Genomic DNA, 26,845 nt, shown 5'->3' on the forward strand with positions numbered 1-26,845 from the left:
TATCCTAGACAATGTAGCCGCTTTATTACCATGTTTGGAAGTGCTTCATTTATAGTATACTCACAGAGGTAGTATACACTAGTGGTTAAGATTACAACCAGATTATCTGGGTTTTAATATGGGCTTCACTATTATAGTAGGTATTAATAGTCAGACATGAGCAGGGGAGGGGAACCCTCCACCCCCAACACCAGGAATGTCAAACAACTATCAGGTGATGATCAGGCAGTTGTTAAACTGTCTCTCTCAAATAATAATTGGTGGCAGCCAGAGCCAGGGAAAGGCATTCTCCCAACAGGCAGAAAACACCTGAAGCTGGTGATCAGTAGCTTCCCAATAAGATCAATAGTAGGGCAAGTGAGCTAAAACATGCTCACTAACAGGCAAAATGGCAGAGTTTAACTGGTATATGACCTTCCTCCAGGAGCACTCAACTAGTAAAAGAAAAACACCTCAATTAACCATGCATACAACTTCAGTAAACACTGCATATGAAGCCCCTCCCAAGTGCTGGCAGGCCACTGTGCATCAGGCCAGCCCACCCCAAGGGAAGAATTAGAGGAGAAGGAACACAACCCCCTGGGAGTGTGCCAACATATAAAACCCTAAGTGAAAAGTCAAACCATGCACTTGAATCTCTCAAGTCACCCACTTGGCCCTTTTCTACATATACTTTACTTCCTTTCATTCCTGCTCTAAAACTTCGTAATAAACTTTCACTCTTCCTCTAAAACTTGCCTTGGTCTTTTCCTCTACTTTATGCCCATAATTCAAATTCTTTCTTCTGAGGAGGGAAGAATTGATGTTGCTGCAGACCCATACAGATTTGCCACTGCTAACATCACTACTTGGCAGCTATGTGAACCTAGCAAAATCTCTCAACTTTTCTGAACCTCAGTTTCTAATTTGTGAAGAAAATAATAGTGATTATTCCATAGAATAATTGAGAGAATTATGTACATTAACCTAAGTAAGGTGCTTATAACAGGATGCAATATATTTTAAGCACTCAGTAAATTTTAGCAACTATTATAATTATTACCCAATGCAAATATAGGTACACTATATTATAATGGAATTTTGTTCTGTTTCTAAAACATAAATGTGCTCACTAGCATTAAATAATGCAGGCTATTAAGATGCAGAATATTGGTATATCCACAAAAAAGTACCATCTTGGAAGTATGGTATATAATTTCTCCATCTTTATTTTTTTATATTTTTGCTATATAGAAGAATAAGGAGAGGAGAAAAAGGAGGACCAGCTGAGAAATGTGCCATGTTTAGCCAGACATAGTGGCACATGCCTGTAGTCGCAGCTGCTCAAGACTGAGGCAGGAGGATGAGTTGAACCCAGTTTGATACTGCAGTGAGCTATGATGAAACCAGTGCACTCCAGCCTAGGTGACAGAATGATACATGCTCTCTAAAATAGTATTTTTTAAAGAAGAAATTTTAAAAAAAAAGGAAATTGTCACAGTTAGAACTGTCAAAGGCTAAGAGCATTCTATTTAAAATGTATTGACCCTTCATCCACTTGGGTTTTTTGATAAAATTGAAATTTTGAAGTCTTTTTCAAATTATTTTAGGAATAAAACAACAAAAACTATATATATACACACACACACACATATATATAGCTTTATTACTTAAATTATATATATATCATATATATATGGTTTATATATATGTATATATACAAATTTGTGAGTTAAACCATGTTTTATTTTTATCACAAAGTGCACTTCTCCTTCAATCCTCCCTCAATCCTTCATTCTGCTTTACATACCTCATAAGTTTTGGATGATATTATGTATCCAATGTTTTCTTAGGAAGGAAGATAAAATGTTCATGTATCAGATAGTGATAGACCAACGCCTGTAATCCCAGCACTATGGGAGGCCAAGGTGGGAGAATTGCTTGAGCTTGGGAGTTCAAGACTAACCTGGAAACATAGTGAGACCCCATCTGTAAAAATAAGTAAGGCATCTGCCAATGGCCTCAAGCTTCTTCCACTTATGGCAAAAGGAAAAGAGGAGCCAGCACAAGAGAAGAAGCAAGAGAGAACAGCAGGGCAAATGCTAGGCTTTTTTTGTAACAACCAGTTCTTAGAGGAACTGTCATGAGAACTAGTAAAGCAAAAACTTGCTTAATTCTCTCCTATCAAAGAGGGCATTAATGAAACTTTCACTATTCATAATCTACCTTCATCACCCAAAAACTTCCCATTAAGCCCCACCTGCAACGTTGGGAATCAAACATCAACATGAGATTTGGAGTGGTCAAACAAAGCAAAGTATAACACATGATATATTAAAAATGTCTGTTTTTCTAATAGGAAACAGCTTCAGCAATCTCAAGGCTATCCTTCCTCTTGGCAATGCACATGTATTCTTTAAGTGGTATTATGAAGATATTATTTGTATTGAAAAGCCCATAGCAGACATTTTAGGGATAGCTAAGAATTTTAACCCAAACAGGGAAAGTGTGTGGGTGTTTTTTAAAGGCCTGTGGATTAGCTATTAGGAAAAAAAAAAAAAAAGCCTTGTGCATCCTTCAAACAGCAAAAAGTAGAACCTTCCTAAACTGTCTATAATTAGACTTGAATGATAGAACAATGTCTGAAAAAAATTGGGTCAGACTAAAAATTAATCAGGTAAATAAGAATTTAGGAAATAAAGAATTGTATTGATTGAGAAAAAAGCAATAGAAAAGGTGAAAATATATTTTGTTTCATTAAAGACAGGGTTCATATCTTTTTAACCAGGTGGGTATCAAAAACAAATGAAATATCATGGCTTCAAATATATGTTTCCTTACTCCACAATTAACCTAAACCTCAAGGTTGAAACTTCCAGCAAGGTTTTTTTTAGAAACTCATAACTATTTCAAACATTTGATATTAAAATTTTAAAAATAACCACAACTCTTGACCCAGATTAATAAAATAACAGTTGACTTCAATTAACCTCTTTCCAGTCTTCTCACCCTAGTCATGTTCTTTGAAGAACATTGATAGTTAGCTTTACAGAAACACAACAGTTCTGTCTTTTCAGATATGCTTCCTTTCCCAGTTATTTTTAAATGGGAAGATACTTGCTGTGACAGAGTTTAGAACTAAAATTAAACTTGAAATTCATAAAAAAAGACAGTTGCTAAGAATCCATTAACAATTAAGTTTACTCTCTCTAGCTATGAAATAAGCCAGAAATTATGGATGAGGGTAAGCCAGTGACAAAATAGCAGAAGTCAAGACTTCACAAGGATGGTTTTCCTGGGATTGTCAGCCATCTCTTGGTAGAGATAGTAGTTGTCCAGCCCCTTCCTCCTATTCTCTCTTAATTGTTCACATTAACTCCACCCCACTACTGCCCATTTCCAGCTACCAGTATACTGGTTTTCTATGCCTCCCTCCCCTTTAATAATTCAATACTATTCCCATCTAAGGGGCTCTCTCTTCATGATATTTCTGTCATCAGCTCGAAAGCTCATGCTACAATTGAAATTGAATCTCCAATCAAGCTATTTATTTAAATTTTCCTCTAACTTTTCCAAAATAATGAAGGCCACTACTCCTGTTCAAGCAGCAGCCTTTAATTTCATTTTAATTACCTTCAGAGCCTTTTATTCGGGGTAACTTTTATTTGGTTAACACATAATTCATGCTATTGTTGCATTCATTGACAGATCTTAATTATTTATTTTGCTCAGTAACCTGTTAACTTTCAAAACTATTTTTAGTCTCTGCTATTCTGGATTCACTTGAAACTTCTTCAGAAATTGAGGAAACTGTTTCTATTGTACAATGTGGATATTCAATCATTTCTTCTCAAGTCAGCTCCTTCTCCTTCAATACTTCTTTTCTTCATCCTGCTTCACACACCTCTTAAATTTGGGGTAGCATTATGTATCCAATGTTTTCTTAGAAAGGAAGTAAAAAGGTTCATGTATCAATGTCTGCAATAGAGAGCAACAGATCGATGTCTGTAATCTCAGAACTTTGGGAGGCAAAAGTGGGAGGATTGCCTGAGCTCAGGAGTCCAAGACCAGCCTGGGCAACACAGTGAGAGTCCATCTCTAAAAAAAAAATGTAAAAAAATAAAAACAGACTTTGTGTCCAAAAGCCTCTTGTTTTTAGAAGGATGACTTCAGTGAATAGTGAAAATGAAAACTAAAATAAAATCAAATAATCTGTTACCCAAAGTAGAGATGCTATTTCAAAATCTATAGAGAAATAAATTTTTTTCTTTTACTTTTTATATATATGTTTTTTAAAAATTGTTCTTTCATTCACCTCAGGTAAAGAACCAGAGAAATAAATTTTATCAGTAACTACAAGTTATAAAAGCACATGTAATTTTGTTCCATATTAGAAACATTGATCTTACTTTCAAATTGTTATGCCAAAGAAATACTCTATAATCTTTTAACAATGATTTTTTAAAACTTTTATAAATAATATCATTTTATTTTTTCCTTTATACTTTTAAATCAAAACTTTGTGTGTCTGTCTGTTCATAGCTATCACATAATACTACAATTTTGAAACGGAAGAGTTCCCTGACCCCCTGACAGAATTTGTGAAAGGGCTGTGGCTCACTTGCTTAGTCACTGTGCACTTAAACCCCCTTCAAGAGTCGGATCATGCAGACGGGTAGGTGCAGGAGCAAGGGTGAGCACTTTTGGGATCCAGCCTTATGTTAGCATCTAGGGGTGTGTTAAAATCAATGCTCTTTTAGCAATTGCTGTCTGCAGATAGCTAAGTTTTAAACCAGCTCCGTGGAGAATCAGGGTGATAACCTTTTGCACCTTGCCCTCTTGGTACCCACATCCTTGTCCGGTTTCCAGGAAGAATCAGGTCACAGACAGACTTAGATGGTGAATGTGGGGATTTTATCAAGTGATGGAAGTGGCTGTTAGTGGGATGGATGGAGACCAGGAAAGGGGATGGAGTAGGAAGATGATTTTCCCCTGGAGCTTGGCCATCCCACAACCAATCTCCTCTCCAACAGTCCCAACCAAACTCCTCTTGACATTCAGACACTCCTTTTTCTCCTGTGCTTCTCTGCCACTCTTCCGTTCCTTGCTCATTTGCTTGTGGAGCCTGGGGTTTCGGTTTTATATGGGTACAGGATAGAGGGATGTGATGGGTCAAAAGGCAACATTTGAGTGCAAAAACAGGAATGCCTATTCTCATTAGGGTTTCCAGGCTTGAAGGTGGGGTCTTTGCCAGAAAACCACCCTCTTCTACCCAGTATTTCCCTGACTCCCATCCATATCAATTTCTTGTATTACATGTGTAGTGTGTGTGACATGAACTAAGGGCTTACATTTTCTTGTGAACTTCATCTTCCTCTTCCACACTAGATGTGCAATGGATGCTTGTTCTTATTACCTCCTCATTCTACTTTTCAGTTTCCCAGTGATCCCCCAATGTCAGGGTGGCTACCCACCCCTCAGCACTGCTCAGATAAAAGTAATAATAATTGCTTACATAGAAGACATTTTGTGTCAGGCACTCTCCTACATATTCTTTGATCCTCACAGCCATCTTATGAAATGAGCACTATTATCATCCCCATTTTGCAGATAAAGAAAGGAAGAAGCCACAGAGTGGTCAAGTAAGTTGCCTAAAGTCATACAACAGAAGGCCACAGAAGTAGAACTTGAATCCAGGTGTCTGGGTCTCAGAGCCTGCTCTCTGTAGCCATTACACTGTCCCTGTTATCTCTGCATTCACTTTAGCTATGACCAGTAGTTTTTGATTTTGCTTGTTTGTATTTATTTTCATTATCAAAAATTTCCTGACAATTCAAATCCCAATCCTCTGAAAAGATTTCCTCAGTCAAATGAATGCATAAAGTACAAATTGTAATTTTATAACAATGTTTCTGAGATGTTTTTCTCCCTAAATTTAATATGTGATTTCTTTTATTTCCTTTCAAATGAAAACTTGATTATATTGTAAATTGATATGGAAGGTTCTTTAAAATTACACTATTCTTAAATTCTGATAGTATAATACAACTATATCATGTAATATATTGTGCAGCTGTAGCTTTTCTGACACCTGTCCTTCTACTTTCAAAATTCATGAGAAAGGATTTGATTTTAAAAAATCATAAGTTCCCATAAGCTTTCTGGTAAAAAATAATAATTAAGAATTTAATAAGGAAACGTAACATGAGATCTTTACCAGGTCAATGGCATATATTTGATTTGAACTTTATTTTCTAAAGCATGGATTAAGAAGACTTTTAGAGTATTTTTAATTTAAAAATTATTAATTAAAAATCATGTACTTTAAACATAATTTTTAGGGCACTACAATACCTTAAAAAATGTTAAATAACAAAGAATGACCATTCTCTCCATTTCCATTAGAAACTCACTCTCTTACTTCTTATGTAATCTTCCTCTTACACCAGTTCCACCCTAAAGCTAATAGCAGAGAATCATGTTCATAGCTACCACATCACACTGTAATTTATTTTATACTTAATGTTTTCTCCATTCTTCATGCTCCTGGACCAACTCATGATTTTTTAAGCATTATAATGTGTTCCATCCCTCATTCAGTGTGTGCATGCAAAATAGACATATAACTTTCTGTTTCTTTTATATAAGGATTTAACACTTAACGAGAGTTGAGGATTAAGTGATTTAAGTGTGTTTTGCATTCACTCCCTGGTCGTAATTGGGATTTCATTACGGGTGTAAAATGAATAAATGTATTCAGTATGTAGGATTACAGTGATGTTGGTCATCCTGTTATCTTTGTCACTCCTCAAAACAAGTGTTATAAGTGTCATAGAAAAAGAGGGAACTTTCTTTAATTCTTTAAGAGGACTTCTCAATGGAACATCACCTTTCTATTAATATTTTCTTTATCTCCTCTTTATCACTTTCTATGTCTTTTGTCAATTGTCATTTAATTTGGCCAAAAGGTTATTAAAAATCAAAAATTTGTAAAGCCTCTAAGAATCCAAAATAGACAATTTTTAGTTTACCAGGTTTGGGCTTCAAGAGAGTGAAAGTATAGAAAAGGATTTACCAATTAGAGAGACCTAAGCTCAGATATTGTTTCGTTACTTAACAGATTTTGACCTCAAGCAAGTTCATCCATTGTCTCAATCACTCACATATTAATTAAGAGCCTACTATGGGAGTTCTGCCAAGATGGTTGAATAGGAACAGCTCCAGAGTACAGTTCCCAGCAAGAGTGATGCAGAAGGCGAGTGATCTCCACATTTCCAACCAAGGTACCAGGTTCATCTCAATGGAACTGGTTAGAGAGTAGGTGTAGCCCAAGGAGGGCAAACAGAGGCAGTGTGGGGTGCTGCCTCACCTGGGAAGTGCTATGGGCCAGAGAACCCCCTTCCACCCAACAGAGGGCATTGAGGACTTTTCCACCCACTTCGGCACTCCAGTTCAGATACTGTGTTTTTCCCACATCTTTACAGCCCACAGACCAGGAAATTCCCACAGGGCTTACAAGCTCTGCAGGTTTCCAGCACCACTAGGAGGCCATTTTAGCTGGCAATGCGGGTTTCCAGCACAAATCTGGGTGGCTGTTTTAGCTGGCACCTGGAAGCCTGCAAGACAGAGCCACTCATCCCCCTGAAAAAAGGAGGGCTGAAGGCAGGAAACCAAGTGATTTAGCTAGATGGGTCATACCCCCACAAACACTAGCAAACTGAAACCCACTGGCTTGAGAGTTTCACAGCCAGCACAGCAGTTGGAGCTCAACAGGAGACAATCAAGGTTGGTGGAGGAAAGGGTGTCCACCAAGGTAGTCCACCATTACTGAGGCAGGCCACCATTACCGAGGCAGTCTGCCATTACCCAGGCAGTTCTAACCTTACCTATGTAAAAAAATCACAAGGAAGTTTACACAACAGCTGAGCAGAGCCCATGGCAGCTCAGCAATGCCTCTGCAGACAGATTGTGACTAGACTTCCTCTTTGTTGGGTAGGGCATCTCTAAAAAAAAAAAAAAAACAGTAGCCCATCAGGGACTTATAAATAAAGCCCTACCTTCCCAGGACAGAGCACCTGGGAAAAGGGGAAGTTGTGAGTTCTGCTGCAGCAGACTTAAACATCCCTGCCCAGCAGCTCTGAAGGGAGCAATGGGGCTCCCAGCACAGCACTTGAGCTCTGATAAGGGACAGACTGCCTCTTCAAGTGGCTCCCTGACCCCCATATATCCAAAGAGACACCTCATACAGGAAAGCTCTGGCTGACATCTGGCAGGTACCCTTCTGGGAAGAAGCTACCAGAGAAAGGAACAGGCAGCAATCCTTTCTGTTCTGCAGTCCCCACAGGTGATTCTCAGGCAAGCAGGGTCTGGAGTGGACCACCAGCAGTCCTGCAGCAGAGGGACCTGACTGCTAGAAGGAAAACTAAAAATGAGAAAGAAATAGCTTCATCATCAACAGAAAGGACATCCACTCAGAGACCCCATTTGAAAGTCACCAACTTCAAAGACCAAAGGTAGATAAATCCACGAAGATGGAAAGAAACCAGCTCAAAAACAATGAAATCACCAAAAACCAGAATGACTCTCCTTCTCCAAGGGATCACAACTCCTCACCAGTAAGGGAACAAAACTGGTTGGAGAATGAGTTTGATGAATTGACAGAAGCAGGCTTCAGAAGGTGGGTAATAACAAACTTCTCTGGACTAAAGGAACATGTTCTAACCCAATGCAAAGAAACTAAGAACCTTGAAAAAAGGTTAGACAAAAATGCTAACTAGAATAATAAGCTTAGAGAACATAAATGACTTTATGGAGCTGAAAAACACAGCACGAGAACTTCATGAAGCATATGCAAGTTTTAATAGCTGAATCAATCAAGCAAAAGAATGGATATCAGAGTTTGAAAATCAACTCAATGAAATAAAATGAGAAGGCAAGAATAGAGAAAAAAGAGTGAAAAGAAATGAAAAAACCTCCAAGAAATATGGGATTATGTGAAAAGACCTAATCTACATTTGGTCAGTGTACCCGAATGTGACAGGGAGAATGAATCCAAGCTGGAAATAATACTTCAGGATATTATCCAGAGCTCCCCAATCAAGCAAGGCAGGCCAACATTCAAATCCAGGAAATGCAGAGAACACCACAAAGATATTCCTCAAGAGAGCAAACCTAAGGAACATAATTGTCAGTTAGATTCACCAGGGTTGAAATGAAGGAAAAACTGCTAAGGGCAGCCAGAGAAAAAGGTCAGGTTACCCACAAAGGGAAGCCCATCAGACTCACAGTGGATCTCTCAGCAGAAACCCTACAAGCCAGAATAGAGTAGGGACCAATATTCAACATCCTTAAAGAAAAGAACTTTCAACCCAGAATTTCATATCCAGCCAAACTAGGCTTCATAAGTGAAGGAGAAATAAAATCCTTTACAAACAAGCAGTTGCTGAGAGATTTCATCACCACCATGCCTGCCTTAGAAGAGCTCCTGAAGGAAGCACTAAACAGGGAAAGGAACAACCAGTCCTAGCCACTGCAAAAACATACCAAATGGGAAAGACCATTGTCACAAATAAGAAACCGTGTCAACTAATGGGCAAAATAATCAACTAGTATCAAAATGGCAGGATCAAATCCACATGTAACAATATTAACCTTAAATGTAAATGGGCTAAATGCTCCAATCAAAAGACACAGACCAGCAAATTGGATAAAAAGTCAAGACCCATCAGTGTGCTGTATTCAGGAGACCTATCTCACATACAAAGACACATATAGACTCAAAATAAAGGGATGGAGGAAGATTTACCAAGCAGAGAGCAAAAAAAAAAGTAGGGGTTGCAATCCTAGTCTCTGATAAAACAGACCTTAAACCAACAAAGATCAAAAGAGACAAAGAAGGGCATTACAAAATGGTATAGGGATGAATGTAACAAGGCTAACTATCCTAAATATCTATGCACCCAATACAAGAGCACCCAGATACATAAAGCAAATAATTAACAACCTACAAAAAGACTTAGACTCTCACACAATAATAGTGAGAGACTTTAACACTGCACTTTCAAGATTAAACAGATTAACAAGACAGAAAATTAACAAGGATATCCAGGACTTGAACTCAGATCTGGACCAAGCAAATCTAATAGACATCTACAGAACTCTCCACCCCAAATCCACAGAATATATATTCTTCTCAGCACATCTCACTTACTCCTCAGCAAATGCAAAAGAATGGAAATAATAACAAAATGCACTCCTCAGCAAATGCAAAAGAATGGAAATCATAGCAAACAGTTTCTCAGACCACAGTGCAATCAAATCAGAACTCAGGATTAAGAAACTCACTGTAAACAGCACAACTACATGGAAACTGAATAACCTACTCCTGAATGACTACTGGATAAATAATGAAATGAAGGAAGAATAAAGATGTTTTTCAAAACCAATAAGAACAAAGACACAATGTACCAGAATCTCCGGGATACATTTAAAGCAGTGTCTGAAGAGAAATTTACAGCATGAAATGCCCACATGTGAAACGAGGAAGGATCTAAAATCGACACCCTATCATCACAATTAAAAGAACTAGAGGAGCAAGTCAAACAAATGCAAAAGCTAGCAGAAGACAAGAAATAACTAAGATCAGAGCAGAACTGAAGGAGATAGAGACACAAAAAAAAACCCTTCAAAACAATCAATGAATCCAGGAGCTAGTTTTTGAAAAGATCAACAAAACAGATAGACCACCAGCCAGACTAATAAAAAAGAAAAGAGAGAAGAATCGAATAAATGCAATAAAAAATGTTAAAGAGGATATCACCACCAATCCCACAGAAATACAAACTACCATCAGAGATTACTACAAACAACTCTATGCACATGAGCCAGCAAATCTAGAAGAAATGGATAAATTCCTGGACACTTACACCCTCCCAAGACTCAATCAGGAAAAGCTGAATCTCTGAATAGACCAATAACAAGGTTTGAAGTAGAGGCAGCAATTAATAGCCCACCAACCAAAAAAAGTCCAGGTCCAAATGGGTTCACAGCCAATTTCTACCAGGCATACAAAGAGGAGCTGGTACCATTCCTTCTGAAACTATTCCAAACAATACAAAAAGAGGGAATCCACTCTAACTCATTTTATGAAACCAACATTATCCTGATACCAAAACCTGGCAGACACACAACTAAAAAAGAAAATTTCAGGCCAATATCCATGATGAACACCGATGCAAAAATCATCAATAAAATACTGGCAAACTGAATGCAACAGCACATCAAAAAGCTTATCCATCACCATCAAGTAGGCTTCATCCCAGGAATGCAAGGATGGTTCAACATATGCAAATATATAAATATAATCCATCACATAAACAGAACCAAACACAAAAACCACAATTATCTCCATACAGGCAGAGAAGGCCTTCAACAAAATTCAACAACTCTTTATGCTAAAAACAATCAATAAACTAGGTATAGATGGAATGAATCTCAAAATAATAAAAGCTATTTACAACAAACCCACAGCCAATATCATTCTGAATGGGCAAAATCTGGAAGCATTCCCTTCGAAATCTGACACTAGATAAGGTGCCCTCTCTCACCATTCCTATGCAACATAGTATTGGAATTTTTAGCCAGAGCAATCAGGCAAGAAAAAGAAATAAAGCGTGTACAATTAGGAAAAGAGAAAGTCAAATTGTCTCTATTTGCAGATGACGATTGTACATTTAGAAGACCCCGTCATCTCAGCCCAAAATCTCCTCAAGCTAATAAGCAACTTCAGCAAAGTCTCAGCATAAAAAATCAATGTGCAAAAATCACAAACATTCCATGCACCAATGACAGACAAACAGAGAGCCAAATCATGAGTGAACTCCCATTCACAATTGCTAAAAAAGAGAATAAAATACCTAGGAATACAACTAACAAAGGACGTGAAGAACCTCTTCGAGGAGAACTATAAACCACTTCTCAAGGAAATAAGAGAGGACACAAATAGATGGAAAAACATTACATGCTCATGGTTAGGAAGAATCAATATCACAAAAATGGCCATAATGCCCAAAGTAATTTAAAGATTCAATGCTATCCCCATCAAGCTACCATTGTCCTTCTTCACAGAAATGGAAAAAATCACCTTAAACTTCATCTCTAACCAAAAGAGTGCCCACATAGCAAAGACAATCCTAAGCAAAAAGAACAAAGCTGGAGGCATCACGCTACCTGACTTCAAACTATACTACAAGGCTACAGTAATCAAAACAGCATGGTACTGGTACCAAAACAGAGATATAGACCAATGGAACAGAATAGAGGCCTTGGAAGTAATATATACAACCATGTGATCTTTGACAAACCTGACAAAAACAAGCCATGGGGAAAGGATTCCTTGTTTAATAAATGGTGTTGGGAAAACTGGCTAACCATGTACAGAAAGCTGAAACTGGACCTCTTCCTTACACCTTAGACAAAAATAAACTCTTGATGGATTTAAGATTTAAACATAAGACCTAACACCATAAAAATCCTGGAAGAAAACCTATGCAAAACACTCAGAACATTGGCATAGGCAAGGACTTCATGACTAAAACACCAAAAGCAATGGCAACAAAAGCCAAAATAGACAAATGGGATCTAATTAAACTTAAGAGCTTCTGCATAGCAAAAGAAACTATCATTGTAGTAAACTGGCAACCAACAGAATGGGAAAAAGTTTTTGCAAGCTACCCATCTAACAAAGGGCTAATATCCAGAATCTACAAATAACTAAAATAAATTTACAAGAATAAAACAAATAACCCCATCAAAAACTGGGTGAAGGACATGAACAGACACTTTTCAAAAGAAGACATTTATGCAGCCAACGAACATATGAAAAAATATTCATCATCACTGAGCATTAGAGAAATGCAAGTCAAAACCACATTGAGATACCATCTCATGCCAGTTAGAATGGTGATCATTAAAAAGTTAGGAGACAACAGATGCTGGAAAGGATGTGGAGAAATAGGAATGCTTTCACACTCTTGGAGGGAGTGTAAATTAGTTCAACCATTGTGAAAGACAGTGTGGTGATTCATCAAGGATCTAGAAATAGAAATACCATTTGACCTAGCAGTCCCATTACTGGGTATATACCCAAAGGATTATAAATCATTCTATTATAAAGACACATGCACATGTAGGTTCATTGCGGCACTGTTTACAATAGCAAAGACTTGGAACCAACCCAAATGCCCATCAACAATAGACTGGATAAAGAAAATGTGGCACATAAACACCATGAAATAGTATGAAGCCATAAAAAGAATGAGTTCATGTCCTTTGCAGGGACATGGATAAAGCTGGAAACCATCATTCTCAGCAAACTGACACAAGAACAGAAAACCAAACACTGCATGTTCTCACTCATAAGTGGTTGTTGAACAATGAGAACACATGGATACAGGGAGAGGAACATCACACACTGGGATGTGTTGTGGGTGGTGGTTAGGGGAGGGATAGCAGGGGGTTGGGAGATTGGGGAGGGATAACATTAGGAGAAATACCTAATGTAGGGGACAGGGGAACGGAGGCACAAACCACCATGGCAATGTGTATACCTATGTAACAATCCTGCAGGATCTGCACATGTACCCCAGAACTTAAAGTATAATAGTAAAAAAAAGAGCTTACTATGAATTAGGCATTGTTTTGAAAAATATAGCTGTTTACCTGACCTATCCTATTCTCAATTTACCAATATGTTATCATAAGTTTATTAATATATTAAAATGGGACAACACAGAGTTCAGAATATAGGTTCCCTCTGAAATGACAATGTTTCCTGGAACCACCCTGTATAAGCTGAAATTCATGACAAATTCAATATAAAATTACAATTTACAGATGCAATGTAGGGGTAATAACCCCATTTTAAAAACAGTCCTCTACTTATTTTGCTTCTTTTTTAATGAAAAATTACTTAAATAGCAATAATTTGAAGTTTCACAGCAAGACTGTTATCTAGGTTCAGGTAAGCCTAATGTTATAGTTAAAAGTATTTTATAGCTGATTTCACAGTAGCAGAATTTCTCCCAATGGTGAATATTGCTATCAAAACATTCTGAAAAACTTTGTGATAAAATCATAGTAATAATTGGGGAAGCTATAAAAAAGAATAAGAAAAGTCTAAGAAGAGAGGGAAGATATGTATCTTCTGTCAGCTCATGCATATTAGAATAGGTACAACAAAGAAATGCAATTGTCGTGGAACTCTTGGTTACTCACTGCAGGCAGTCCTTGCTTTCAGAAGCCAATTTATAAAATTCCCAATCGATGCAATGGTGATTATTCAAACCATAAAAGCATTAACCTAGGGTCTCTTTATATAGCCAGCTTCCCTTAGTGCATTTGAAATAAAGTTTGACTTACACCTGACTTTTCAGAGCAAGGGTATAAAATGAAATAAACCTCCAAGTTAACAGTCTCTGCAATTCAGTTTGGAAAAGAGATTCATGTTTACAGATACACTCAGGGAGAAACTTATTATTGGTCAGTCACAGACACATTGACCTTTAAAGGGCTATCACAGAATTCCATTGGTGTTCTATCTGCTTATGATAGGGGAATTAAAAAAGACATAATAGGTGTAAGCAGGTAAGACATGGCCTCATCTTTAGTGCTTTGTATACATCAGTTGGCCAAAGTTCTAGAGAGGTGCACCACCTTCCCTTTTTCATGCAAGACTAGATGGGAGGCTTCCTGGTGGGTCAGTTATGAAACTTTGGATCTATTCAAAAGAGAAAACTTAAAAAACAACCATATCAAGTCAATTAGCATAAAAGAGCCAAGTGAGACTGATAGCAAACCAGCCTAATCTCACATATAGAAATATGTTCAAAGAAACTTAGTATCTAAAAATTGAATCTAGGGCAAAGAGCTCATTTCATGTTAGTAATTTTAAAATAATTCAACTGATATTATAATAATTCTAGGAGTTTAAGAGATAATATAAGACAGGGTAATCTTGTCTTGTACAATGCCGTTTGCAGTGCACATAGAATAATTACAGAAAAACATGTGAGATGAAAGTGGTTAGGTGGACACCTGGATATGCTGATTGCCAGGTTAAGGTTTATACACATATATTGTAAAATATGGGATGGCCTCATAACATACTCAAATTTTCATGGTCAAGGAGAGGTATTTTGAGTTCCACGGAGAAAACAGTTTTTCTGGTGACTACCACTAGATTATCATTTAAATGGCAATTTCAGAGGAGTAATGGTTCAAGTTATTAATAACCATTTAGCATAATTCCTTACATCAATTTCAATTTACTTGAATTGATTTACTTCAATTTAATTTCCTTTAGAAAGGAGTTTTATTCAAAAATTATGAGAAAAATATCCACATGCCTTGACATGTTGGACATTTCCAATAGAAAATTATTTGTTGAAATGTACAGAAGATAAAAATCTATCCTGGAATGAATCACTAAGAGTAGCTTGCAAGCATTTTGCCCTAGATCTTGTAGGGATCATAATGTAACACAAGATGTGGGAACTCATAATGAAACTAGGGGACAAATTATACTGAAAGAGGTAAACAATAATCCAGGCCACACTCCCTAAATCATTAGCAGCTCATTTAGAAATGTGTTGCAGACTATACGTAGAATGGGTCATCAGAGGAAAAACAGATCAGTCTTCCCCTTTGATTTGGAGCCATTACATGGGCAGTATTGGCAGAGATATTAATATTTTTGAGTCTTAAGAAATATGGTAGAAAAATGTGTACCCCAGACTGGAGAAAATCCTTGAATATAATTGCATGATGTGGAGTAAATACTGCTAATTGCTATAAGTCACATACAAACACACACACAAAAGCTGATTCCAATGAATTAGCACAATAGAGTTTTGTTACTCATATTCCTTATGTAGATACTGATATAAGCTTTCCTCCTCTATCTTGTAGTTATGCCATTTACAACATATAGCCTTCAAGTACATCATATAGAGAAAGAGAGAAAAGGAGGAGGCACAACAGCTCCCAACTTCCTTAACCTGGAAGTGACACATGTCACTTTGTTCCTAACCTACTGGCCAAAACTAGTCATTGGGCCCCATACGTAGGGAGAGATAAATGTCATGGAAGTACCAGAGTACCTGGGAAGCAAATGTTCTCATCACAAGTTGGGATTAAAAATAAACCAGTTTCTTGTTCTAATGAAGAAGTAACAGAACATGAACAGGGAAAGCTAGTTTGAGTCAAATTGTGTAGATGTGTAATAACAAGCCAAGGATTTTATTTATCTTGTAAGTAACTAAAAGTAATGAAAGATTATGATAGTCCAGAAGGTACAATAAGTGAAGAGAGTATGACTAAGGGAAAGTCTCACATGCCAGGTTATAAAAAATGGGGAAAAAAATTCAGTGATACAAATAATTTCCTCCACTTTGTTTCTTTAAGACTGGATTTATGTGTTTACTTTATTCCCTCTAGCCTTTCACAACAAACCTGTGTGTGTGTGTGTGTGTGTGTGTGTTTGTGTGATATTCAATAAATATATATTGAGAACACAATACATGCCAGGCATTGTTAGGTATTTGGGATGAACAAGTAATTAAAAGACAAATAGCTGTCTGTGGCGGTGGGAAATTTTCTAATTTTTTCTATCCCTAGCCATTGAAATGACCAAACTATTATACTCCTACAAGCATGCTTCTGTAAGAAGCAATCTACCTGAAGTTTCTCTAATTCACATTCAATAACCTTCTTTGTAAAAACAGTGCTTGTATTTGGGGTTCAGTGGTTTTTGTGTTTAACTTTTATTTTAGGTTCAGGGGTACATGTGCAGGTTTGTTACATAAGTAAATTGCATGTTGCTGAGGTTTGATGTGCAAATTATCTCTTCACACAGGTAATGAGCATAATACTTCATAGTTTTTCAACACTTGCCCCTCCTACTCTCACCCACCTTCCACCTTCCCCACTCTGGTAGTCCCCAGTGTCTATTATACACATCCTTGTGGACATGTGTATTCAATGTTTAGCTCCCATTTATAAGTGAGAATATGCATTATTATTTTCTGTTCCTGTGTTAATTTGCTTAGCATAATGGCCGCCAGTTGCATCTATTTTGCTGCAAAGGACACGATTTTATTCCTTTTTAGGCTGCATAGTATTCTATGGTATATATGTACCACATTTTCTTTATCCAGTCTACTGCTGATGGGCATCTAGGCTGATTTCACGTCTTTGGTATTGTAAATAGTGTTGCAATGAAAACAAAACATGTATGTATTTTCAAAACAAAGATTATTTGAAACAAAAATTATTGAGCAAAACTAATAATAAGTTGAAACAAAGATTACTGAGGAAAGATTAAGAATCTTTTAAACAAATACTATTGAGCTAGTGAAGAAAAATAGACCACTTTTCCCCGAAAATCTTGATCCACAATATTAAGGTTTGAAAAAGTCCATCTGATAAAGACCATAAAAACAAAATTGTTTCTCAAAATTAGCTTTTCTTACTGTAGGTTTCTTTGTAGGTTTTCTTACAAAGTCGAGCACTTCAAGAAAACTGTGTAATGGCTCTTATCAAACAAAAGAAAAAGCAGAATTACTTTAAAATTTGGGAGAAGGGTGTTTACGTAAAATTTAAATGATGGAGTTTTGATTGGCTCAAAGAAAGGGCTTTTTATAAATAGGTTTATATAATGTCTGGACTACAAAGTGGAATGATGGTCCTGTTTCCTTGGAAATTGCAAAGTCAAAATACATTTGGAAAGTTTTGTTCAGAATGCTCTATCTAAATCTCTGAACATGGGTTAACACTTCAGGTTGTTTCAATGTGATTAAAATCCCCTATGCAAAGTGTTCTATTCCTTTCTTACTGAGATGGTTTTTAAATAGCAAAGTTTCTGACAGTCTAGGATTTTATAAAATAAAATAATGTGTCAACACTATGTTATTTTGTTAATCAGTTTTTACAGGTTCACAGGTTTCTCAGCCCCACTTTCCTTAGGCCTACATAGAATTACCTTCTAAGAGGCAACGGGGAATTGTAATCTCTCCCCTCTCCTCTACCCAATATCTCAAATATTTATTGAACACTTACTATAAACTACTTGAATGCTATACAAAAGAAAAAAACACAAAACAAATAAAAATGGTCCCTGCCTTGAGGGAACATCCACTTGCTTCACATAAAAATGATAAATGGATCACATCGCAGAATGCCCTTTAGATGGGATGATTTCTCAACATATTTGTATCTTTTTTTTTTTTCGATATGGAGTCTTGCTCTGTCACCCAGGTTGGAGTGCAGTGGTGCAATCACGGCTCACTGCAGCTTCCACCTTCCAGTTCAAGCGATTCTCCTGCCTCAGCCTTCTGAGTAGCTGGAACTACAGTTGCACACCACCATGCCTGGCAGATTTTTGTGTTTTTAGTAGAGATGAGGTTTCACCATGTTGGCCAGGCTGGTCTTGAACTCCTGGCCTGAAGTGATCCACGTTGGCCTCCCAAAGCACTGGGATTACAGGCATGAGCCACTGAGCTTGGTCAGTTTTTATATCTTTTGTCAATCTAATAGAAGTAAAAAGATAAAATGAATAATTTGCCAATGTTGCCACAAACAAGGATTCAACCAGGAAAAAAAAAAAAAAAGCTTCAAATTGGTCTGTGGGCCCAGTCATGGTGATATTGAAGATATCAGGCTGGTGCAAAAGTATTTGAGGCTTTTGTCATTGAAAATAATGGCCAAAACTGGGATAACTTTTGCACCAACCTAGTACATAGGAATGGAAAACAGCCTAAGCATCGAAGAGAAGGGAGTTGTTTCTTATCCTTCTCCTAAGTAGAAGGACATTCCTGTTTGCCTTCATTAATCTAATTACTAATCTTCCTTTAAGTTTCCTTTATAGTCCCAGCTTCTCTGCTGATCCTTCCCTGATGACCAAAGGTCACACTGATTTCTCTTGTCTATGAGTTGCTTTTGTAGTTAGAATCAATATCAACCAGCCTAAACTCATTGTTTTCTAATTGGCTCATTACAACTGTTCTAAGGAAAGCAGTTTTACTGGTATATTTCCTTGTGAATATGATATTCTATGTATGATGAGCAATACATAAAGTAGACAGCTATAATTCATTGTCAGGTTCCAGCCCAAGCTGAAGTCCCAGGGGAGTCAGTGGACAAGTGGCAGGTAGTTGAAAGAACACTCCTGGGGGCATAGGCAAGTGAAATATGGCTTTATTATGCACCTCTCTCTCTGTCAGCCTTTGCCTCAGCTGTCTGCTCCAGGTGCAGCCCCTCTCAGCAGTCAGCTCTGTGGTTCCTGCTGCCCCCATTCCTGCAGGCGTACTTCCCAATGTGCTCACCACTTCTTGGTTTGGATGGCCTGGAGAACCAACAAGGGGCTGTAGGCAGGTGAAACATGGCTTTATTATGTGCCTCTCTCTCCATCTGACTCTGTTGGCAAAGGCACACTCCTTCTTGGTACTGTGCACTTCCAGATAATTCAGTGCCTTCTCCATGCTCGTGAGGGACCCATCCACTGCTGCCTGTATTTCCACTGGAGCCCATCTGAGCAGCACAGCTGCCACCTGTCACTACAACACATGTTGTGGCCACATGGCCAACCAAGAATCAGTGGGGGTCAAAGTTTCAATCCCTTCGGGATCCTGCCGACTATGCCAATCTTTGTACCTTGGCATTGGCCGCTTGGCTCCCCACTTATGCACTGTGTATGTCTCTCCCACACCCAAATACATTCTGGGGGTGGATGTTTTCCTCTGCTTGGCAGCAGTCCTGTCTATCATGAATTTGATGAACTACTTGACAACAAAATTGGGACAGTACCACTATGTGGTGGACTTAGCAAATGCATTCTCTCCCAGAGAGACAGAAACAGTTTGTCCTCATGGTAAGGGCACCAGTGAACTTTCAGTGTTGCTGCAGGGCTATGTGCATAGCTCCAACATATGTAATGGCCTTGTTGCCATGGATTTAGCCATCTGGAAATGTCCAAAGAGGGTCTGCCTATTCCATTATGTTGAAGATATTATGTTAACCTCTGATTCTCTTGCAGATTTAGCAGCAACAGCACCCTTCTTGCAACATTTGACAGCATGTGGTTGGGCCATCAATGAATCCAGGGTCCAAGGTCCTGAATTGGCTGCCAAATTCTTGAGTCATATCCCCAGCCCACCATACTGAGGCAGCCGTAGACCTCTGTGGGACTCCCAGGATACTGGCAGGCATGTGTGCCCCATTTGGCTCAGATGATAAAACCATCATACTGGTTGACAAAAAGCAGGCTACCTGGGATTGGGATGATGAGCCTGAGACAGCCTTTCTGGCAGCCAAGTGGGCTATTCAGCAAGCACAGGCCCTACAAGTGATTAACCTGGGGCACCCATTTGAACTTGACATGCATGTGACCACAGATGGTCTATGGCAGTACATGAAGCACTTTAGGATGCCAGTAGGCTTTTGGTCCCAACTTTGAAAGGGAGCTGAGTTCTGGTATTCATTGACAGAGAAGCAGTTAGCAATTGCATATGCCACCTTTCAGGCTCATGACAGCATAATGGGACTGGCTACAGTCATCATGTGGACAACTTACCCAATAGCAGGATGGGTATGTTCATGGGTAGTGACCCCCTAGACTAGGAAAGCACAGACATCCACTTTAGCAAAGTGGAGTGCCTACTTAGAACAGCAAAGTACGCTGAATACAAGCCCCTTAGTGTCAGAATTACAGTAGGTCTTGGGATCTGTAGTTCTAATGCAAGATAAGGCCATGGGGCCTGAAGCACCCCTAGACCCTCAGCCATCACTGTTTAAGGGGCAACCCCCCATTCCTGAAGAGGCACAGTATATGGATGGGTCTAGCTGGGGCACTACTGATGCCTGGACTGCTATCATGGTCCAGCCTAGTACTGACACCATATGGTTTGATACTGGGTGTGGACAAAGTAGTCAATGGGCTGAACCCAGAGCAGCGTGGATAGTGATCACCAAGGAGGTGATACCTATAGTAATCTGCACCTATAGCTGGGCAGTTTATTGAGGCTTAAACTTGTATTTACCTAGAAGTTACAGAATTGGCTAGTTGGTCACTGGCCCGTGTGGAGCCAAGCCATGTGGTAAGACCTATGAGAGAAAGGATGACCTCCTCCAACAAGGCATGGGTACAAATGGTAACCTGTTGTTGCCTGCCCCTTGGCTGACCCGTAACATTCACAATGGATGGGTTTAGTTAGTAAAAGAGCACATGGTACGCCCACCACAGGCACCACAATGTCAAGCCTGTGTATCAGGCCTGTGTGCCCAGAGTCTATGTGTCAAGCCTATGTGTCAGGCCTGTGTGCCCAAAACCTAAGTATCAGGCCTATATGTCAACCTTGTATGTTCAAGGTCTATGTCTCTCTCAGCCTAGGAGGTGGAGTGTAAAAAAATGGATGTGCTTTCGTCAAGAATAGGTCAAAGTAAATATCAGGTGCAGCATGACACAGCAAGTTAGGAGTGCAGACACACAATTCTGTGCATTATGTAACCTGTTTCTGTAAGTTCATACCTGGCTCTGAGCCACTATTGTCTGTGAGTAACATAACTTCATTGCTGACTCTGTAAAGAGGAGCCAGCCACCTATTAGGTGGACAGGGGGAAACAGAAAGCAGCAAGTGTGCCAGGAAGTGTAGCAGTAGGTGTGGGGTGGCAGGAGCCACAGAGCCAATTGCTGAGAGGGGCTGTAGCCAGAGCAGGCAGCCGAGACAAGAGCTAACAGACAGAGGCTCATAATAAATCCATGTTTCACCTACCTACAGCGCCCCCCAGTATTCTTTCAACTACCCACCACCCACCCACCTACTTGTCTCCAGCCTTAGCTTGGGCTCGAACCTGACATTGGCGTTCAGCTTTATATCCCAAGAAATTAGCTAAGGGAATTTTACTAAAGTGTACTAAATGGACTGATAGCAGGTAGATGTAATTCATTACACTGTTTGTGATAAATGACTTTGTGCCTTTTTTATCAGGTTTATTTTTAAAGTGGCAAAAGTTATAGTTTATGTACTTGCAATCATTTCAAAGTCACTGAGCAAAATGGAATCCTGGGCTGGGTGCGGTGGCTCATGCCTGTAATTCCAACACTTTGGGAGGCCGAGGTGGGCAGATCACCTGAGGTCAGGAGTTCAAGACCAGCCTGGCCAACATGGTGAAACCACATCTATACTAAAAATACAAAATTAGCCAGGCATGGTGGCAGGAGCCTGTAATCCCAGCTAATCGGGAGGCTGAAGAAGGAGAATAACTTGAATTTGGAAGGCAGAGGTTACAGTGAGCCGAGATCATGCCCCTGCACTCCAGCCTGGGTGACAAGAGTAAAACTCTGTCTGAAAAAATAAAAAAAAGGAATACTGAATTCCTGGCATTTGAGGGGAAACCCAAATTTCATTCTTTACTCAAGAAGTGCAATGAATGGTTTCCTTGAAAAAAAAAAGTAGCTAATGAGCATATTTGAGAAGGAGAAATACATACATGGCAAAATTAGAATAACTCAGCCTTAGAAAGATTAGAAAAAGCATTTTAGGAATAAGATTTTTACTTCTTACAAAAGATTAACCAATTTAGCCTAATTTCTTCAGGCTGAGGTAGTGAAATATAAGTTAGGAGATCAACTGAAGAAGGAGGAGGGGATGGGCTAAAGGATAATAATGATATGGTGGTGGTGTTTATAGGGGGGAGAGTAAATTTGAAAGTAAGTTAATAGGCATAATAAACAGCTTTCTGATGCTGAACCTTAGATTTGGCTATTAAAACTTAGCTTTCAGATAACAACAAGTTAATCATGATAACTATAGTAAGAACAATCATTTTTAACAGCAGGCTCTATCTTTTCAGTTTTGGGTGTCATGGGTACATAATATGTAAGGGCTGACTGACGGAAATAATAGTTCTACCTAATTCTCTCGATTGCCATTTTGCCATCAGATTAACATGAGCCTCATAGATTTGTTGAAAAAACGTTGCTCAAGAGAGGTTGTTTCTCACCTTGGGAAAACACATTCAGAGTTAAGCCCCCAAATGACCAGAAGAAAAAAGAACCTGCCAGTGTCCTTCAGTCTGGGTCAAAGAAACCAACATAAGCTAACTCCTATCACACTGATCAGCTCCATAAATACTACAACATTGTATGACTTGAGGTCAACGATGGATAATATCCCAAATGCAGAATAACATCCTGCATAAACCTGACCCTTTCCTTCCTCTCCACCATCTCATTTTGCTGCTCTCCCCTTTCCTTCTCTACTTTTAGTCCCTAGTGGTTTAACAGTTACTTCTTCCACAAGGCTGAGCCATAATGTGCTTCTTGTCCTTTGAATCCTAAGATACCTACAATTTAAAAAGTTAATAGCTTCCAAGGATTCCAGAGGCACTGCTTTAAACCTCTGCTATAGTTCCTATTCTCATTTTTTTAAAAATTAGTTGCATGTATTCTTCCTGCTAGGCTTCTTAAGAGCAGTGTTTGTATGTCTCACTCACTTTAGTATCACTCATGATACCTTTCAAAGTACCCTATGGAGTGAGAACTGAATAGATGTTTACTGAGTTTGATTAAATAATGCCAGAAAAATATACATTTCCAAGGTCAGCAGATAACTCTTTTTTCCTGCTTTCCCATCAAATATTCACATGGCTTAGAGGTCACATGAAAATACCAATTGCCTCCCTGAAATTCTCTAGTCCAGGGAATTGACTTCCAGTCATACACTTTCTAGGACCTTTTTTTTTTTTCCTTAGGGGTTCAGTGGCATGCAGCCTGTTTAGATATCCCCTCTCAGTAGGACCTCTTTTCATGCAACCAATCTGTCTGAAATCTATCATGCTGCAATTATTGACCTCCTATTAAAACTTAAAGTCTCAAGGAAAAAAAATATTGAAACTAAAGAAAGAGACTCTTCTTATACTATAGGAAGAGGAGACCATGTGAGAGCCCAATCTCAAGCCCTGCAGCCTTTGGGAGGGCAGCTGAAGAGACACAAAGATCACACCAGAAGCCAAAGCATTCCCATCTAATGGGGGGTTGAGAAACAAAGCCAGATGTCCCAAACAAATAAAAAAGATGAAAATCAGAAACCAAGGAGTCCCAACTGGAAATCTGCAGCAAATGCAACTATTCCCTGAAGGTTCCCAACCAGAGAGGATGAAGCAAAACTCCCTGGGGAGTTTCTTCAAATCAAATTATAAGTCCCTCCAACACCTAACAGCAGATTAGAATCTCTGGAAAGGAAAATCTAAGGAGTATATTTTGAAAAAATTCTCTAAAGTTTAAAAACATGAATGACCACATTTTTCTCTACCCCATTAAGTATCTACACAATTTTCCCAGAAAGATTACTAAAATAGACAAAAAGAATGACATATGAGACAAATTGTCATAGTGAGTAACTGTTAATTTCTAGGCAGGGGTGTCCAATTTTTTGGCTTCCTTGGGCCACACATAAAATATACTAACAATAACGATAGCTGATGAGCTAAAAAAAAAAGCAAACGAAAATCTCATAACATTTTGAGAAAGTTTACAAATTTCGAGGGGTCATATTCAAAGTCATCCTATGACCGAAGGGCTGTGGATTGGACAAGAGTTTGTTCTAGAGTTAAACTATGATAGGTTTGAATTCCCGCTCCACTGAGGGAGACCTGGGTAAACTGGAACAATGAACTTAGCCTCTTTAAATTCCAGTTTCATTATCTATTAAATAGAGATAACTGTAGTACCTGTTGTTGTGAGGACTGAATGACATAATCCCTCCAAGGCACTTGACACGGTGCCTTGCATAGAGTAGAGCTCAATAAATATGGGTTGTAAACAGTAAGCATGATAGAAATTAAAAGTAAAATACCATAGTAGTACAGGGATTTGGTCAGAGAAGGTCAATGATACGTGTAAGGAAGTGGAAATGGAGGTAGCACAAGGCATGTTCAAGATGTAGCCCTCTTCAAAGCACGTAAGCCAGAACCACCAGAAAGCTCTTTGAGGTCAGGGATGGTCTCTTGTTCACCACTTTATACCTTATATTTATTATAGCACTCAGTAAATACTTTTTAAAATAATGAGCAAAATTAGTCCTTAGAAGGCATTATATGATGTCAATACAACATCCCCATTTGAGCAATACTAAGCACAACAAAAGAAACGTGAGGCAGCAACTTCTAAGCCAAGATAGAGAGGCCCTATTTACAGGCCATGAACTTCACAGTCAAATTTTGGGTCACTTGAAATCATAGGAAATACAACTTTCAGGATCCTTCTTAGGCATGTTTGAGTAGAAAAGAGAAAATCAGGCAGAGGTCACAGAAATTACTGATAACTACTGTTCAAATATCTAAGGTAAGTCTTCTGTTTGTTGCCGGTTATAAAAACATCTTGGCAAACTATAAACATTCACCTGTTGCCAATATTCAATACCCTGAGTCCCCTCATTCCTTTCTGCACAAGACCTAACATTAAGATAAGAATGTTTTTAAGTTATCTAGGACCAGTGGAACAATGATCAGCATGACGGTATTAAACACTCACTCCAAACAGGGTATACTTCAAGTAGTCAGTCAGCAAAGGTTTGCTGAGGTGCTTCTTGCTTGCACATTTTCATCCCTTGCTCTAGGAAACCACTTAATGTTGGGAGAATTACTAGAATGATTATAAAATGTTAATATATGTAAACAATAATAAAGCCGTTTATAATAATACTCATGAAAGTGTTACATGAGTTGGAAATCTGTAACTCCTATAATTTTATCAAACTTAAGATAGCTCCAAAAATATATTTGTCATTCTCTAACAAAATTTGAAGTATTGCAAATGTTACATAAAACTTTTCATGATCTAATACTTAAATGTACCAAAATAATGCCAGAATTTACATTAGGAATAGCAGAAGTATCTAAAACACTTATGTTAGAACTGCTAAGTTTTCTTTAGACCTTTGTTCTGAATTATTATGTGAAGAGGCAGCCTCTCTGGGGAGATTATCTATCTTTCCCATGCCCTTTGCACACACAGATTATACTTTACTGAGTGTTTATTATGCATAAAGGTTGATTAAACCCTCAGTGGGAACCTGAATTGTAGTAAAATCCATTTCAGCTGCTCTAGTTAATGTTATTTAGGGTTTCCTAGTTAAGAGAATTTATACTGATTCTTTTTTTTAATTTTTATTGCACTTTAAGTTCTGGGGTACATATGCAGATCTTGCAGGATTGTTGCATAGGTACCGGTGGTTCGCTGTCTCCATCCCCCATCACCTACATGAGGCATTTCTCCCAATGTTATCCCACCCCAACCTCCCCACCCCTGCTGTCCCTCCCCTAGCCCCCTACCCCACAACAGATCCCAATGTGTGACTTTCCCCTCCCTGTGCCCATGTGTTCTCATTGTTCAACACCCACCTTTGAGTGAGAACATGCGATGTTTGGTTTTCTGTTCTTGTATCAGCTGCTGAGAATGATGGTCCGTTATACTGATTCTTATCTAGATGCAACTTTTACAAATGGTTCATAGATTCAGTGCTTTTAAAGCAGATATAGTTTTCACCAAGGTGATTTATATTTTCTAGTATTTAGTAAAATTGTTCCGGTCACTTTGCCAAACATTTTTTTGTCAGTTAATTTGTTTTAATAGCTGCTACAAGGTTGATTCAGCACATTAGAAATGACTGTACTTAATCTATTCCTGCTTAAATTCAACTGTTGGACGTGAGAGAAGAAGCTGCTGAAGGGGAAACCGCTGATTAAAAACTCAATTCTGTTAGCATTGGTGTTGCATCACACAGGTGCATATAGAAATTAGGATCTGACAGAT

This window comes from Aotus nancymaae, unplaced genomic scaffold, assembly GCF_030222135.1.
Source record: "Aotus nancymaae isolate 86718 unplaced genomic scaffold, 86718_ANA_hifiasm-v0.15.2.pri h1tg000010l, whole genome shotgun sequence".
Taxonomy (NCBI): domain Eukaryota; kingdom Metazoa; phylum Chordata; class Mammalia; order Primates; family Aotidae; genus Aotus; species Aotus nancymaae.